The 14344-nt window shown below is 41.4% G+C and overlaps 1 protein-coding gene across 3 annotated transcripts in view; it reads left to right on the forward strand.

The window, feature by feature from the left end:
* The first annotated feature begins 838 nt into the window (after positions 1-838).
* The window catches only part of GALNT1 (polypeptide N-acetylgalactosaminyltransferase 1), an 86756-nt gene continuing 73250 nt past the window's right edge, over positions 839-14344 (forward strand). For 2 of the 3 annotated variants that reach the window (XM_063399016.1, XM_063399034.1), the window contains exon 1: positions 839-1163. The gene's annotated coding sequence lies outside the window, so the exon portion shown is untranslated. Of the gene's footprint in view, positions 1164-2400; positions 2546-14344 lie in introns of those variants that run through there. The other variant, XM_063399025.1, reaches the window with a different exon arrangement.

Here is a 14344-nt window from a genome sequence, read left to right on the forward strand (position 1 = left end):
AGCTATGCCAAAGCCACCCGTGGCCCGGCAGGGAGCTGGGAGCTGTTGCTGGCTCCCATCACAAGGCGTAGGAAGGACGAGCCGGTGCCACGCGGCTCCCGCTCGTCCTCACCGACCAGACGTGCTCTTAAGGGACACGTTCAGCGCGGGTGTAGCAGGTGCCAGCGCAGCAGGGATGACACAGGAAAACACCCCACCCGCTCACCGGCTCCAAAGCCTGCACGCCGCGGAGAGCCGCCACCCGGCCGGCAGCCACGCACCCGCAGCCCGCTGGGCCGCGCTCGAAGTGCCGAACGGCCCCCGCAGCCACGGACCCCGAGCCGATACGTGTTGCACTAGAACCCGCCAAAGCCGGCGGCACCGAGGGCACCGGCGCCCGCCGGCTTTGCTGCACCGGGGTGGGCGGCGGTTCCCGCCCGCGCCGGGCACCCGCACGCCCGCGACAGCGACCCCCGCCGCGGGTGCCGACAGCCCCGCCGCGGCGACCCCCGCACATCCGGGGCAGCGGCGGGGCGGAGCGGGGCCGCGCGGGGCGGTCACCGCCCCTTTCCTGATCCCGCCTCTCCGCGCCGCCGCCGCCGCTGCCGCCGGCGATGGAGACGCGGCGCTGAGCAGGGCTCGGGCGGCAGCGGTGGTGCGCGGGAGAGCGGGCGGGGGCGCCGCCGCCGGCGGCAGCAGCGGGAGCGGCGGAGCGCGGGGCATGCGGGGCGGTCGCCGCTGGGGGGCTGCAGCTGCGGGCTCCGAGGCGCCGAGGGAGGCGGCGGCGGCTCCTCCGCGGGGCTCCGTGTGACCGCGCCGCTGCGCCCGGAGCGCGGCTCCCGGCAGCCGCAGGAAGAGGGGGCCCGAGGCGGCGGCGGTGCAGCGCCGCTTCCCCGGCCGCGGAGCGGGGCGGCGAGCGGAGGCGCCGGCTCCCCGTGGCCGTAGCGGCCGCCGCCGGCAGCGCCGCGGCAGCGGCGGCCGCGCCTCAACTTGGTGCGAGGCAGCGGCCGCCGCGACGAGCGGGCGGAGCGCGGCTCGTCCCCGTCCCCGCCGCCGCCCGGAGGATTTACCCTGCGGGACTCTTCTGCTCGGGCGCCCGGTGACAGGCGCGGCAGCGGCGGGGCTGGCGGCGCCCCTCGCCTCGCCCCGACGTCCGCCCGGCAGCGACGGAGAGGAGGGCCGAGGTGAGTGTGGGCTCCGGGCGCCTCGGGTTCCGCTTCCCCCCGCCCCGCTGCCGGCCGCGCTGGGGCTCGGGGGAAGGGAAGCGCCAAGTTCAGGCAGCGCCGGGCTTCTTCCCTCTCCGGCCGACTGCGGGAGAGCCGCCTCCTCGGCCGGCCGCCGCTTCCTCCGAGCGGGGTGACCCCGCCGCGGTGCCCGCTCGGGGGCAGCCGGCGCGGGGGACGCGCACACGCAGCCCGCGCTGCCTTCCGGCGGCTCCCCGGGGTGCTCTGCCCGGGAGAGGGTCGTGGGGCTGGGGACGTCCTGTTGCTGCTTCCAGGGGCCGGGAGGTGCTGCGTGTCGGCAGCCTCCGGCAGCGTGGCTGTGTGTGCGTGTGTGTGTGCGGGGGGGACTGCCAGGGCGGCATTGTCGGCTCTACCTCTTCACCGCTGTCACATCAAGTTCGTTCAGTTGATGTTTATTACGTAACATGTGACTAATATTTGAGAGTTTATCTTATCTGCTGGGCTCTGGATCAGCCTTATTTCATTGCATTTTAATTCAGAAAGCTGAAGAGAGTCGGGGAAGCTCTCATTCTAATTGGTTGCCTAATGGAACTTGGTTTTCATGTGACTTTGGCTGCGTTAGCAGAGGATCACTACCTCCTTCCACTCTAGGAAAGCAGAAGTGCGTGTCTTCTGCACCCTCTACCTCTGCCCTTCCTTATGTTATTATTAAGCATGGGCAAGTTCCTTTAGGTCCCACTTGGTTTTAGTAGATTCTGGAACCTGCCACTTTGTGAACTTACAGCGTGAGATACTGAAATAGAAACTGAATTCTGTGCAGCAGCTGCTGAGAGAAATAACTTCTATGGCAATGAACAGGAGTGAAACAGCCACTTTGGTTTATATAAATGATGTTGGCACTACATGCACTGTAAATGAACATAGCCGACAGCTGTGCAAACCAAAACTATGTAACTAACCATGTATTATTATACATTGCTGCTCTCAGCTTCGTTCCTTTGCAAAGACATTGACGATCATGCTACCCTGAGCACTTGGAACATCACAGAACTCGTTTTTCTTGCAAATACAAAGCATTACTTATCTTGAAGAAAGTACTTCACTTTCTGTGTGTCTGTGGCCTCTTGTGATGCTGGCCTTTCTATAAGTGGTGTTGCTAGCACTTTGAGTTAGTTTGCTGCATTTTGTCAGGCTTACTTGTGAAACAGGAATGTAAACCTGAGGCAATTATTGTCAGCAGGGAAATTGTGGCAGCATGCTCATCCTCAGAAAACGATACAAATGTTACCTGGCAAGGACACCACACACAAGTCACCCTTGAGATCAAGGTGATAAGGACAGCACATGGACTATTACTGGATGATGTCTGTCTGTTCAGAATTGTAAGTTGCATAAATGAGTATACCTTATTCCTCACCTACCTTGTTCTTATATGAATAGGGCAGTTCAAAGACACTAATGGAAGTCATAAAAGTGCTTTGAAAACCATGTGACAGTCATTTCTTAGCCTAGTGGTGAGGTGGTACTGTTTCACTTTTTCCTTTTTAAAATTCCTTTCAATTTTATTCCTTTCTTTTATTTCCTTTTATTTATTCCTCCCTCCTCATCATCTCAAAGTGAATTTGTTCAAATGAGTCCAGGAATAAGCTATACAGAAAAAGAATGGAGGTAATTTAGAACAAATTTCAATACTAAATTGTGGCTTTAGAGAAATAGTATCCTGCTGTCCTTTCATTGTTGCATATGTGTCAATAACCTATAGGTTAGCTGTAAACTTGGTAAGTATTTTTCTTTATCACAGAAGGACTGTAATCTTTGTCTTTGGTCTGAGAAGAAAAAGTAGCTCCAGGGACATTAATCTAAAACTAAAGTAATTTCAAATATTTAAATCCTTTGAATGCAATTTGCATCATGTGTTGTTCAAGAGACAAGAGATTCTTGACAGATTTTACATTTTGTATTTCTAGTGATTTGGGTTTTTTTTTTCTTTTAGGGGCATATAGTGTCAGACTATCCACATTGCACAAAAGTTTGATTCACAGGACCAAAATGGTATGGTCTTTGGCTCTGCAGTCTTCCCCAGCCTGTGTCTTTAGATGTCTTCTCATGGAAATGCAGGGACCATCTCTAGATTCAAGCTGAGCTGGATCAGGAGTTGTCACTGCTTATAAAGAAAAGAAATAGCCTACAAATTCAAATAAAAATAATTTTGTGTGTAAGATGCATTAGAATACCTTTTAATAGTTGCAGTGGTGCTGTTTAGAATGGTGCTGTTTTGTACTTAACCAGTCTCTTCATTAAGGATTTTGGAGTTCTTTTATCTGTCATAAATTATAACCAAAATCAGGAAGTATATGGTGCTGTCCTTCAGGCCAACTTATAGTGTATCATTTGCATTACAGTGTTGCTCTTTGATTTTTAAAGTTTGTTTGGAAGAAGGTGATTTTGGTGGCCCCGTCCTCCTTTGAAGGATCAACATGTCAATTTTTAGTATTGAAATTGTGACACTGGAGTTTATCTGGAGTTCGTCTGGATGAATAACTCATGACAGATATAAGAAGTGTTAAAGAAGGCCAGTGTTGGATACTTCTGTTATGGTACTTAATAGAAGCAGGCTTGGATCCTTACATGGGATGTTCTTCATCCCAGTCAAATTTTTCTGTCCTCCTTTGAATATTGACATATTCTTTATTATAAAGATGCACTAGACGTAAGTGAATATTCAGTTATGCATTGTATCAAAAAAGAGGATCTCTGGACTGTATACTTCCCGCTTTCACTCAGCAGCATCTTAATTTTTGAGGTGCAAATTATTTCCCTTCTGTTTACATTTAGTCTTCTTATAACTGTGTTTTTTCATGTTTTGTCTTCTGAACCTTTCTCTTGGATTTCTAATCTTTACCTAATCTAAAGCTGCAGCAGCCTTTTTCAGGTCATCATTGAGAACGAAGCACTAGTTTTACATGAAGGCAGTTTTGCTAGTGCTTGCTTTTGAATCTTGATACTTTTAATTATCAGCAGCAATGTTCTCATATTGAGCAGAGATCTTCCCTGAGTTCCACAGGGATGCTTGTAATCCTCTTGTTTGTACTAGGCCTACTTAATTTAGAAGGTTGCTGACCATACTAGTAATTATTTAACTTTCAGTGACACTTCTGCATTTATTAACATTGACTTTTATCTGCCAGTGTATTACCTGTACATCATGGTTGATTAGCTTCCAGTTGGTTACATTTTTGGACTTATGTACTTCAAAAACCTATATAACTATGAACTTTTCTACTTTCTTTTTCAGCTTATTAATTAGTGCCTTTAAATGTTGCTAGCTTTATGGATCCTTGAAGCATCCTGCTGTTAAACTTCTGCCATGTTGAAGTATGATTACATATTCCTTGTTCCAACTTTCTTTTTCTTAGCTAGGAATAAAATAATAAAAGGAAAATATAACTGAAATCTTGAAAATATATCTGCAGTGTTGAAATCATAGCTTTTACTCAACTGTTAGTGCCAGGTCTATTCCTGACAGAAGTACTCTAAATTTAGCATCCCCAAATAAAATGTTTTAACTGCATGCTTGTCATAAAAGCACTTTGACACCATCTTCCACTAATTCTGGCAAAGCATTTTTTCCCTTTACAGTCTTTCTGGAGAGCTTAATCCATTATGTGAAATCAGCCCATCGTAAAAATCAATGGAATTGATATACTTTTAGCTAATGTATTAAAGAGCTGGCTAACTGCTCTATTATTCACTTTTTGATTACTTAAATACGGTTTTGCAGTATGAAATATGAAGGTTCTTTAGGGGCATTTACTTTCAGCTAAATTGGAAGCTTGTGACTTTGAGCACTGCATAAATTATCTCATGCACATGCTGTTGTAGTAACTCCCAACTCATGGAGGCATTCTTACCTTTGGATTCACATAAAGGTCTTTTTATAACTCACAACAGAGAACTAGCTTGAATTCTAAAGCCCTGTGCTGTGCATGCTACTGAGTGATGGTTCGTAGTTCCTTGCAGGAAAAGCGATTTTGATTCTTCCTCTCTTTGACCAATGGAACTGAGCAGTCAGCATGGAAAAGGGTGTTTAGCTCTTAACCTCAGTTGTCACTGAAAGCAAATGTGCTTGGAGACTTGGTTAGTTAAGAAAAGGTACCCTTGGCAAGTTAGTCTTCCTAAACTGTCTTTTGATACCATTTACCAACCTTGTTTTAGTGATCCAGAGCTTTATTTTCAATTATTAAAAAACCCTGCCACAACATTTTTTGGGTTTTATTTTTTTCCTTTCTCCTCTCTTTAAGTGGTGGGTAAAGGTGATACAGAACTTGACAACGAATTAACTTCAAACAGTTTTTTTTTTCTTTTTCCCAAAGTATTTCATTTTGGTATTGGAACGGTCAGTTTAATTTCTTTGGAATTAAAAAGTTATTCTCCAGAGTAGGAGCTTTGTAGTGGTGCCTTTTCATTGCAATCAGTGTTCAATGACCACAGCAACTCTCATTGATAGTTTCAGCTCATGAGTTTCTTCTCTACTGCCATTTAAGAGAAATATACAGGTAGGAATTTGAGTGCTGCTTGTGTTGCTGTCCTGTGTAATCTGATGGTCCTCAAGGCATTTGTGTTTATTCTCCTGTGAGAAGGTGCTGCTAGAGAAGAACAGTATAAAGCAGCAGCAGTTTGCTGCTGTGGACATTCAGACTCTTTACACAGACTCTGTGTGAAGCTGCTGTGAAATCCATTCTTAGTTACGAAGGGAAGTGTTTTTGTACTTTTTTTTTTTTTCTTGTGCCATGCCGGTATCAACTTTCAGAAACGTTACTCTTTTAGAAAAACTTGTCCAAAAGATAAGCCAGTTTAGTGTTTTGCTGTCTAGCTGAAAGAAAATTAGCATCCTTCGCAGGCAGAATATGTGAACTACTCTTTTGTTCCTTAATTCTCATCTTGCTTTCTAAGACTTTGTCATGTAAATTGCAAGACAGTGTAATATTGTAAATTTTTTGGAAAATTTTACTTTGTTTTCACTAGTACTAATATTGGTTAAACTGTGCAAGTGGTAGAATCTCTAGGAATTATATATGTGTATATATATATGTTTATGGATGAACTCTTATTGTTTTTTGTACAAATATTTCTTTATAATGAAGTACTATTTTCATGTTGAGTTCCAATATATCTTCCTGTAACAGAGTTCCTGATGTGTAAATGAAGTCATACTACAAAATTTGTCATCCTGGTTATGTGGAACAATTGAGTCAGAATGCTATTCAGCATCTAAGTTGCTTGTGAAAACTTGTTACAAGCAAGAGGGTATGTCATGTTCTTTGGCTTTTTATTTTTACAGTGTATTAGAACAGACTCCAGAGTTTCAGCTGGTGCTTCCTGTCATCCACAGGAATGATGAAAATAACAGAGTGCAATAAGTAGTTTGACAGGAGGCAGAAATACTGGTCTGATTTTACAGGCACGGCATCACAAAGGCCGACAGAACCTGAAGAACTTGAATCCCAATCTGTTTACTTTTCCATAGCCACAGGTCATTGTTATCTCTTTTTCATGCCTTTTAAACCTGCACTCGGTATGCTGGCAGTGCTTTAATGCAAATTGTGAATGATAACCAGAATTATGCTGACAATTAGAGAGAAGGTGATAATGCCAGGATTCTTCCAGGAAGAGGAAACAAATCTTGGGGTTGGTTTGGTGGGGGGTTTTTTGTTTGTCTGTTTGTTTTAAGAGTGAGTTTGTTTGTTTGTTATGTTTGGTTTGGGTTTTTTTTATTTGTTTTTCAAATGTCTGTGAGGAACAAACCAGAGGATGGGAATATTTGTGGCAGGTTGGAATCTATTGTCAGTGTATATATTTATATATATATTTGAAAGTTCTTATTACATACCTGAATGGTGAAGCTGGCTGAGAAATAGAATGAAAAATTGATCAAATGACCATGGATGTCTATGAAGATGAAGAGGTATGTGGTATTGGTCTGAATTATAGGATATGCTGAGTTGGAAAGAACCCACAATGATCTTCAAGTCCAGCTACTGCCTCTGCACAGGACCATCCCCCAGAGCCACACCGTGTGCCTGAGAGCATTGTCCAAACACTTCCAGAACCTTGCCAGGCTGGGTGACCACTCCCCTGGGGAGCCCAGGCGCTTCCAGTGCCTGACCACTCTCTCTGTGAAGAACCTTCTCCTCATGTCCTACCCAGACCACCCCTGACACAGCTTCAGGCCACTCCCTCAGGTCCTGTCACTGTCACCACAGAGCAGAGATCAGTGCCTGTCCCTCTTCTTCCCCTCACAAGGAAGTTGTGACTGCAGTGAGGTCTCCTTCAGTCCCCTCCAGGCTGAACAGACCAAGCTGCTCCTCATTCAACTTCCCCTCAGGGCCCTTCACCATCATTGTTGCCCTCCTTTGGACATTCTCTAATAGTTTATTGTCTTCTTTATACTGTGGTGCCTGAAAGTGTACACAGTGTTCAAGGTGAGGCTGCCCAAGAGCAGGACAATCCCTCCCTTGACCAGAAGTCCCCACAGCAGTGTTCAAAAATGAGTTTAACTACCACGGCCAGGGTGAGCAAGGTCTAAGGTCGAGCATAAAGCTGCCTCCCACCCCAGCCCAAAGCGGGTAACAAGTAGATGTCATTTCATGAGGTCAGTTCTTAACTTTGCCAGGTGTTACTCTTTAAAAAAACAGAGAAAACAAACCAGATATGCAATAGGCTTCCAAATCTTCTGATGGCCCAAATGCATATTAGTTGTGGGCAAAAAAATAAGATTGATCCGAGTTGTCTTTTCACTCAGTGACATTAATCAGTTTGATTACCACTATGAATAATTTAGCATTAAGAACAGGCCAGGCTCTTATGTGCATATCCTGTTCATTATGCTTCAGCGTTAAATACATTCAATTGAGAATATTCACTGATGGAGCACTTTTAAAGTATCTTTAAGGACTCATTTAGGTTAAAATTAAACTAATGGATTTATTTAATTTTCAGTTTGTTATGTACTCAGGGTAATTGGGATTGATACACTTTTCAAACACAGAAGCTGAAACTTAATTTTAGGTACAAAACCTAGCTTTAACTATTGTTTCCAGACAATGCTTCTTTGCCATAAAGAAATTAAGTATGCATTTTCACATAACTTGTTTTTGTTTTAGATGACTTCGTGGTTTTAAAGGCTACTGTCTGTAGTGTCATGTGAAAGAATCAAATATCTGCTGTCTTTATCTTTGAAAAACAATTGAAGACAGCACACCAGAACAGGCCTGTCCCAAAGAGACACTTGAATAACAGCTCTACTTAGAATAGCCAAGAAAATCTCCACCCCTGCTAGCAGTGGGTAACTTTGTTCACCCTTTTCCAATATACTCTTGCAATTTTTTCTTCAGGATTTGCTGATCAGAAGTTTCAGAAAGCTAGGTACTTAAATTAGTGATAGTCTAGTAAACTTGTTTTCAAATTCTGAAGGTAGTGTGGATATGTACATGTCATACAACACTTATTAAGCTTCCTAATGTGCAGCAGAGGTGCTATGATTTAAGTACATATATTTGAAATACATATTTCAAGAAGAAAGAAATTCATTCCTCAAGGCCCCCTGTCTGCAAAGAACAGTTATAAAGCTGAAGAACTTTTTCCGGTTGGTGTTTCTAAATATTTGATTTTGAGGTTTATTTTTGTGAACTCAAAGTCTCAGAAATGGCATGAAAAATACAAAGTTGTTCAATAACTTTAGGGAGTAGGAAAGCACAGTAAGGCTCACTCAACCTATCAAAAATACAGTTTTTGTACTTTCTTAGAGTCTTTGAAAGGCCTTTGGATTCTTCTTGGGACTTGTTCCTTGCTCTAGTGCTGTGTGTGTATAAGCAGGATTACAGGTAAGATAGGAAAGTCCAGTAAGTTAAACATACATTTGGTTCAGACTTAGCTTTAATCTAATTATCTGTCCTCTCAGAAGAACAGCCTGGTAACCTTTTGCAAGTGTGGTCTGTGAGAAAAAAACTCCAGGCTGCTCAGTGGTTCCTTTCCTTCAACTTCTACTGTGGTTTAATTGGGCACCGAAGTGAACAGGGAGAACAATGTGACATGAGTGATGCTCAGGAATTCTTCGTTCTTTGTCCAGTTCTCTGCTAAAACAGAACAGAGTAGGGCAGCTGCTGCTGTGTTAGATGGCATACTCATCAAAAATGTTCTAGTTGGTGGTTTGTTTCTTTTTCCAGCATCAAATTGGTTTTATGTATGGTATCACAGGTTTTATGAACATTGGAATAAAATAATTTAACACTGTATAGCTCAACATCATCCTTAAGGACAGCTTAGGCTACACAGAGTTCCCAAAGTAAAAGACTGATAATCTGGCCTTTAAAACAACTGATATGATGAGCGCTTTAAAATTATTCTTAGTATAGCTTTAGAAAAAAATATTGTTCATTATAGGTTTTTGTGTGCTCTAAAATTTGTATTTGATGTTTGGCTGTGAATAGATTGAGTGAATTGCTGGGAGCTTCATTAATATTTTGTCAAGTCTAGAGTTGTGTGTTGGTAGTTAAAATACTACTCAGTTGTACAAAATGTTAAAGAAGATAAAAGCATTGGTAGCATGACTGCCCAGTAACACTAACAGACTCCTGCAGAAAATATTAAGCAATCCATCACCTCTTGTAAAAGTGCAGCTGGAAGATACTTAAATGTGGTACATCAGAGCACCTGATGAAAATGTTAACTTGGATATTTGAAAGGCATGTGGTACAGCCTTTTTTTTTTTTTTTTTTTTTTTTGCTATTATATATTCAAGTGCTATTTCATAATATTATTCACATTATTCTGCTATGGTGTCATGTCATCAAAGAAAAAAGAGTGTTTAAAAACCATGAAGAATTCTAGGAGTCTAGTGAGCAATCAGAGCTGGTTAAAACATTTTAAAGCAATTAATATGCTGTATGTGCAGACTCAGCACAAAACTTTTTTTTTCCCTAGCAAAATATACTTGCCAGATTCTATATCTAATTTTGTGCTGCAGTTCTAAATCATAAAATCTTTATACCTGCAGCAGTGAATTTTAAAAAAAATACAGTAACCAGTGCCCACAGGAAACAAAGTAATCTTGTGTATTGAATTTGTTAAATCTTTAAGAAAAGAAACCCTATAAAAACCATTAAACTAACCCCTTTGTTACTAGACATTATTTATTTTCTTTCCTTTCTTCCTCATGTTTCTTTCTTTTAGTTGCTTTTGGATCTTGCAGAGCTGTCAAATCACATCTTTTATTCTGTCTTTCCATGTCCAGGAAAACTAATCACTCTTCTGCAAGCAGTTAATGCTTGAAATCTGCTGTGTGCAAGAAACCAATTGACCCAATCTCAGCTGGGATCTGATTCATGAAAGTACAACAATATGTAATTTTCTTGCTTTGGATCATATCAAAGCTTTCTTATGCAGTTTTAGACTATTATGACTATTCATTCTTTCCCCTAAATTGTGCTTTCCCAAACACAGTAGGAGCTTCTAAGAGCTTGAAACAATGGTTTCTCTATATTTTGCAAGTGTTATGTATATTTGAGAGGCATCTAAGGACTCCTTTTTTAACCACATTTTCCTCTGTATGGAAAACTTTATAAAACATCTTGCCTTCTGCCAGGAAAACAATGCCTTCTATTTGTTTTTTTATAGCATACCTCATGTTATTTGCAGTGGAGTTGAATAGCAGTGAGTTGTGGTCACTAGTTTGCACTAATCTGCTAGTTTGGATCAACAGCATTTTTCATCAGAGAATCCACAATGCAGTGATTTTTAAGGTGAACAGACTTCCTTTTATGACCACTTCTGTGCAGAAGAGTTAAACACCGTGCACATCAGGCACTTACTTTCAAATCAAATGTTTGACCTTGAAATCTTCATAGATAAATTTTCAACTCTGCAGCTGAAAAAATATTTGAAACCAACTTTCTTAACAACCAAACCATCTTTTACTACAGAGGTGAATGAAATTGTGATTCACTACTGCTTCGTCAACAGGGATGAGCTGTATGGGATATTTCTATGGAGCAAACCCAAGAGGAATTTCTCATTATTCTGTTTGCTTCTTCACCTTTCTCTTGTAAAATGCTGGCTAATTGTTAGTTTAAAACAGTTTATATCCATTATTGTTGTGGCACACCACCTTAAGTTTCCATGACTTGTGATTTCTCCGTTTCTTCTGTTTGTCTGGGTATGTGATGAGTGGTTGGGCGTACCCTTAATTTTATTCAGAAGAACGTGGTATATGATTCAAGAATGAGAGTGGAGAAGTGTATCCAAAGGAAGTCAAAATAATAGAAATTGCTAGTAATTTGGGGGTTTTGATACATGGTTTCATATGTCTTAGCGATCTGGCTGTCTGAAAGTGAAGCTCAGTGTTTTCTGGAAAATCATCACTTTTAGTGTAACTCAAGTATTTGAAATAAAAAAAAAAAGGAAATTACCTCAAAGTCAGCTAACTGAGAATGTTCATTTTACTCTACTGGTGCTTGGAGAGTATCCAGAAAAGATGTAAGGTCTTGTAGTTTCCTTTTCATGTGAGTTATTGACATAATTTAATTTACTAAAGACACTTCAATGTAGTTTGAATAACTTAATGAGTTTATGTTAACAATTTATTAAACTGTTACATAAAAGGTAAACTAGGATATGTCAGGGAAGAGAGACAAGGCTTTAAAAGCAAAGTGAAGACTGGTGTATTTGAAATAGATTGAAGTCTAGTTATGGTCAGGCTTATTGAAGAGGAAATCATCACAATGGTCCAGATGAAAAACTCTGTGTTTAAAATTTCCATATCCACATCTTGGGTTTTGAGGAAAGGAGTTTCACTTTTTTGGTGGTGGCTGGAACTGTTGCTACGCACACTTGTTGAAGAATTATCTTCCTTTTCCAGAAGGGATTTGTTTCAGATGGAGGAGTAAAAAGCCAAAAATATTTACAAAAACTTGAATGTTTATGGAGGAACATAAATGAAAAGCCTCCAAGCTTATGAAGTCAACTGTGTGTGGACTCGGGAAATTTTAAAAGACTTCCATGTTAAAACTGTGTATATGTCTGAAAAATCTTGGTATCCACTGTAAATGAAGGTTTATGGAGGAAATACTTGATGTTTCTGTTCAGCTTCAAAAATAAAGCTTAAGATGTATAAATAATATTTTTTTACATTGCTCTTTCAAGAGAGAGGAAAGTTAAGGATGAAACTTTAATATGCAAAAAGTGAGAAAACTTGAGAACTTTTGGCTTTGCCTGCATATGTATGGATCAAATGTCCAGACTTTAATGATGGGAGGGGCATTTCCCTGGGTGTACCACCACTGGCTGGGATTCTGTTCCCTGCTCATGGTTTGTCTGTCTGGTTTCTGATCATGTGTCAAATGTGGTGACATTGACACGTGGTAGTACGTTTTGTAGAAGCTAGTAGTGTTTTTACTTGAAGATTGCCCCAGTCAGGCAACAAAAATCATTTTGGCTGGAGAGGAATTTTTGCCTTTTCTTGTCAGTTTGATCTCCTGCTCTGTTCACCCTCAGCCTTCCCTCATTCTTACCATGTGCCCTACCACCCTCCTACTCCAATTTGTAGATGACTTTTAGCAATACTTAATGGGAAAAAATCCCCAAAATATTAATTTGATACAATTTTGGAGAAATTTGAAGAAAGGCAACTTAACAGTTACCTGTTCTTTTCTATCCTGCCAGTTCAGCAGTGAGCCTTATTTTGACTGGCCAGATGGAGCACCTGAACCTTGGAACAAACTCTAGCATCTGATACCCCTTGATGATTTGGTAATTAAGAGACTCAGGGAAGATGTCATAGTATTGTGAAGGGAGTGGACATTTTGGAGATGGATGAATGAAGCAGAGCTTGTAAGGGGCAAGCAAGGTGCTGAGGTTATTGTTGTTTGTGGGAGATAAACCCAAAAATTCTGCTTTCCACAAGGATAAATTGTTTTAACAAGACCTGTTTGCAGATAGACCATCATTTATTTCCAAGCATCAACATTCTGTCAGTTGGTTGTGGTTGGTTTTTTTGCTGTTGTTGTTTAGTTGGTTTTTGCAGGGTTTGGTTGGTTGGTTGGTTTTTTGTGTATGTTTGGTTTTTTTTTTCCCCAGTGTGCTGCATCTGGTACTGCAGCTGGTCCTTTTAAATTATTAAAAAAAACAGTATCCAGCTGCTGCTGCAGGGTACTTTATTAGAAGAGCATAGTGGTAAAAGTTAAACCACTCTGCTTACATTAAGGAATGGTTGATCATGTTCCATCTCCCTGAAACAAAGTTTCCATAGTTTGCTGAGAAACTGTTTGCTGTTTCCATAGTTTTCTGACATCTCCTGTTCCTCTGTTGGCAAACCAATGAGGAGCACAGGAGAGCAGACTATAGACTAGATGAGAAGATAAATGTTTGTTCATACATTACAAAGTATGTAAACTGATGTAATTAAGCAGAGTGATACCCTAGATTATTTGCTTTCTGAATTGCACGAGGAAAAGAATCTTAATTTATTGTCTTCGTGCTAATATTTCCTGCACTAAAATTATACTGGGTACCTAACTCTTATTGGGAAAACTGAGATTTCTTTCTTAACTGTGACAGCTACTTGCACAGAAGAGTGGTATGAGAACATTAATAAAACAACTTTCTGAAGTTCAAAAATTTAATAAAGGAACTTTCAAATTCAGCTGCTGGGTATTTAGTCACCACCTTGTTTCTTTGGTGGACATGTTTTCTACACTGTAGTGTCGTAGCATCTGTTAAGAAAGACTTCTTATATTGCTAATAATGATATAAACAATATTATTGTCTTTTCTGAATGAATGCTAGTAGCTGATATAATTTTAAAGACTTGACTGTTATTAAAGTGAAATTTTAGTGTAAGAATGGACACATTTTTAACATGGCTGTCGCCTATTCTTTCATTCCAGTTTTTACCTGAATTATCTGCTTATGTACATGTAATCTATAATAACAACTTTCTTGGCACTAACCTGTGTAATCGTGAAAGGAGTTGGTTACTTCAAGCCGTGAAATTACTAAATCCTAAGAAAAAGAATAGGTTGTCTTAAGGTGCATTGTAACTGTTTTTTAATCTCTTGTTAATGGAATCTGAGCTATATGTTTATTTTGGCCTTTCTAAAAGGGATTACACTGCATGCTAGCAAAAA

Source organism: Prinia subflava, chromosome 1, assembly GCF_021018805.1.
Source record: "Prinia subflava isolate CZ2003 ecotype Zambia chromosome 1, Cam_Psub_1.2, whole genome shotgun sequence".
In the NCBI taxonomy this organism is placed as follows: domain Eukaryota; kingdom Metazoa; phylum Chordata; class Aves; order Passeriformes; family Cisticolidae; genus Prinia; species Prinia subflava.